The 3,640-nt window shown below is 44.9% G+C and overlaps 1 long non-coding RNA gene across 1 annotated transcript in view; it reads right to left on the reverse strand.

Moving 5' to 3' along the window:
- Window positions 1-741: 741 nt before the first annotated feature.
- Window positions 742-3,640, reverse strand: part of LOC129672423 (uncharacterized) — a 10,449-nt gene continuing 7,550 nt past the window's right edge. Inside the window, exons 2-3 of the long non-coding RNA XR_008719498.1 lie at window positions 2,529-2,615; window positions 742-1,023 (exon numbers count right to left, since the gene is read on the reverse strand). This is a non-coding gene — a long non-coding RNA (uncharacterized LOC129672423). The remainder of the gene's footprint in view (window positions 1,024-2,528; window positions 2,616-3,640) is intronic.

A 3,640-nucleotide genomic window follows, 5' to 3' on the forward strand; every position in this document is an offset into this window, starting at 1 on the left:
GAGCTCATGAGCCAGCTGAATCTGTAAGCTCCAGCTGCAGTAAGAGATAATAATAATAATAATAATAATAATAATAAATAATGTGGAGAACAATTGAGGAAGACACCCGACTTCGTGGGACTCCAAATGCGTGCACACACATAAGCATCTGCACACGAATGCATACACACCCACAGGACCATGTACATAAATACTACATGACAAACTTACAGGCAGTAAAAATTAAGGAAAAGAAGAAGGGCTGGAGATGGCTCAGCACTTAAGACCACTGATGATTCTTCCAGAGGTCTGGGGTTTAAGTCCTAGCACCCAGTCACAACTGTCTGTAACTCCAGTTCCAGGGGAGCCAACACCTTCTCCTCACCTCTCCAGGTCAGACATGTACATGGTGCATGTGATCAGCTAATTAATTGATTAAAGGAAAGAATGAAAAACTACCGGGTCACAAAGTCCAAATCGACAGAACTATTTTCTGACACACGTTCGTGTGTAAAGACACACACAGACAGAGTTTTAGAGAGAGATACAAGGATCACAGTGTCACTCCATTCTTAGCACGTGTAAGACCCCGAATTCCATCTCTAGCACAAAATCCCAGGTCTCCATTAGCTGGATAGCATCTACAATCTTAGCTACCTGGAGTATCACTTGAGCTATAACTTGAGAGTTCAAGGCCAGCCTGTCCCCAAAAGAAGATAAATAAATAACAATAAAGAAGATAAAGGCACTTACCATTGCAACATTCTTTAAAATTTAAAATGTGTCAAATACACAAGGGGTGCTCTAACAAGACAGCTGGGATTGCAGTCCTTCTTTAGAGTCACCTTAGCAAAAGCTTTCCCTGAATGATCCCACAAAGGCGGTGATGCAAAACTTGGGAGCTGGCTATGCCCTACTCAGGTCTTGTGGTGATTAAGAAGCCGTTCATTACAGGACAATGGCTGTGGAGATAAAGCACAGGTTCTCCACGCTGTGAGAACATCTAGTGGCAGGCGGGGTATGTGGAGCAGGCGTTGATCACTCCTGAGGTACAGAAGAAAGTGAGATTAAGTTGTGACTTGAATGATGGGTAGAAGACACAAAGAAGTGACACTTGCAGACAGTGAGGACAGAGGGAAAGAAAGAAAATATGGTGTTAAAAATGTTAACACTAAGGCCTGTATCTTGGGACAGGGCATGTGAGATTTCATGAGCACATTGTGGTATTTGGAATTTATCCTGACAACTAGATTGGAGAAGAAGTGCGAGAACTGGCTGAGGAGAAAGGCTGGAATCCCAGGGCTCAGGGCTGGAGAAGTGACAGAGAAAATGGTGGCTGGAAGTAGTAGAGCAGCTGAGGAGGCAGATTCAAATGTCAAGCAGGTCAACTATATGAAAACAAGGCAAGGGGATGATGAGAGGATGACTCTCAGGTCTGGCCTGGTGAGCTTGGTGGATAACGAAGCTATCCACTGAAAGAGAGAGCATGGGGGACTGGCAGGCTTTGGGCATGCTGAGGTTGAGGTACCTGTGGACACATAAAATACATGGTTGGTGTTTGGTCAGTTAGCACGGGAGTCTGGGCTCATGTGCGGACACCATAGCTAAAGTCAGCTAAAGGAGTGGATGGGAATATTCTAGAAGCGATGTGAATGTTCAGGAAAGGGGACCGAGTGATCTTAACCCAACACGCTCCACAGCCCCAAGTTCCTATGTCACTGTATTCATTACAGCAGCTATGTCAGGAGAGAGTGGAGCGTGAGAGCTTCTTTCACAGACAACAGAACTGACCCGGCCAGCCACGATTTTTTACTTCTTAACAAAGTAAAGTAGCTAATTGAAACGGCCCCAAGCTAATGACTGTTGAAAGTACCATATGTGTATGTATACATAACACATACATATATATATATGGTATAGTTGGAATACAGAAAGAATGAATCATAATAATTTATAAATAGCAAAACACAGAGAAAAAAACCCAGACTTACCCATTCAAGCATAAATGAAAGGTACAACTCCATTACCCACCACCCAAGAGTGATGGTCCATAATATTCGTGTGTGAAGGAATATGCTTCCTGAAAGTTCTTGCGTGTGTGTGTGTGTGTGTGTGTGTGTGTGTGTGTGTTGCAGTAATAGCAGCAGCAGTAGTTGGTGGTTCCCTGCTGCTGTGCTGCTGCTGTTTGCTTCACTCTTTCGGGGGTTGTGACCAGTCAGAAATGAAAAGGGGAAGAAAAAAAAAGAATGCAATATCCGAGTTAGAGAGAATTTATATCATGACTTTGAGAAATTACAATGTACGTTAAACTTCTGTGGGAATGGTCTTCACAATTACGGCAACTAAAAAAGGTGACTCCAGGGAGAAAATGCTGTTTCTGATGGGCCTGGGTCAAAGGTCACAGACAGTCCTCTAGCAGGTATCTTGTTCCACGGTTCCCCTCTCCTCTCCCAGCTGTCCCTGTTTATGCCCCTTGTACTTTTGGGCTTTGCTGCCATGTGGTCCTACCAAGGTCATGTCTTTAGAAGAAAAGGGGAAAAGATATTTACCTTGTTTGGAGACAGTCTCCATCTCTGCCACTTCCGAACTGAGTGCCACAGCCAAGTTACTTGATCTTTCTGAGTCTCGGTGCTCATCTTCGAAGTAAGGAAAACGCAACCTAAGATGCAGGCTGTTAAAGAGTCTTGTGAGGATATGCTATGAAAGAGGCTAAATGGCCTGGATTCTAATCTCTCCTCCGCTCCCCCTGCCCCCCCCTCCGTGATTTCCCAGATGTACGACTTCATGTTAGTACCTAATTTATATGTGTCTTAGCCATGCTTCCACACATGTAAATAAAAGTAATAAAACATTATAGGGTCAGGGGTCGCTCACACTGCTTCCCACACTCTGAGGAGTCCTTGGCCTCAGGAGGCCCTGCGGTGCTCCCAAGCAGAATGACACTTTTGTAACGGCTTCTGTATGTGTTGGCACCTCCAGCACGCCTCATTCGGAATCCTAATTTTTTTTCCTCTTTATTATAGAGGAACATGTATGCACAATGCGTGTGCTCATGTGTGTACAATGCGCATGTGTATGTGAAATGTGTATGCTCGTGTGTGCACGGCGTGCGTGTACAATGTGTGTACGTCCAATGTGCCCATGACAATATGTGTGTAGAATACGTGTATACACAATGTGTGTAACGTGTACAAACCGTGCGTATATGTAAGTGTACAAAGTGTGCGTGCACAGTGTCTGTGTGTGCGTGAATGCATGAGGACATGTGTAGAGTGTGAGAGGGGCACATGCATACATGGAGGTCAGAGGACAACTTTGTGGAGTTAGATCTCTCCTTCTACCTTTACTTGGGCTTCAGGGATCAGAGTCCAGGTATCAGGCTCACACAGGAAGAGCTTTGCTCACAGAACTATCTCACTAGCCCTCAAATGCTTGCCATTCCTCCCTTCCTCTCTTCCTCCCTTCCTCCTTTCCTCTTTCTTCCTCTTTCTTCCTTCCTTTCTTTCCCTTCCTTCCTTCCTTCCTTCCTTCCTTCCTCCCTCTTTCTTTCTTCCTCTTCCTTTCATCCTCTTCCTTTCTTTCTTCCTTTCTTCCCCCTCCTTCCTTCCCTTCCTTCCTTCCTTCCTTCCTTCCTTCCTTCCTTCCTTCCTTCCTTCCTTCC

Source organism: Psammomys obesus, unplaced genomic scaffold, assembly GCF_907164565.1.
Source record: "Psammomys obesus unplaced genomic scaffold, mPsaObe1.curated_primary_1811, whole genome shotgun sequence".
Lineage (NCBI taxonomy): Eukaryota > Metazoa > Chordata > Mammalia > Rodentia > Muridae > Psammomys > Psammomys obesus.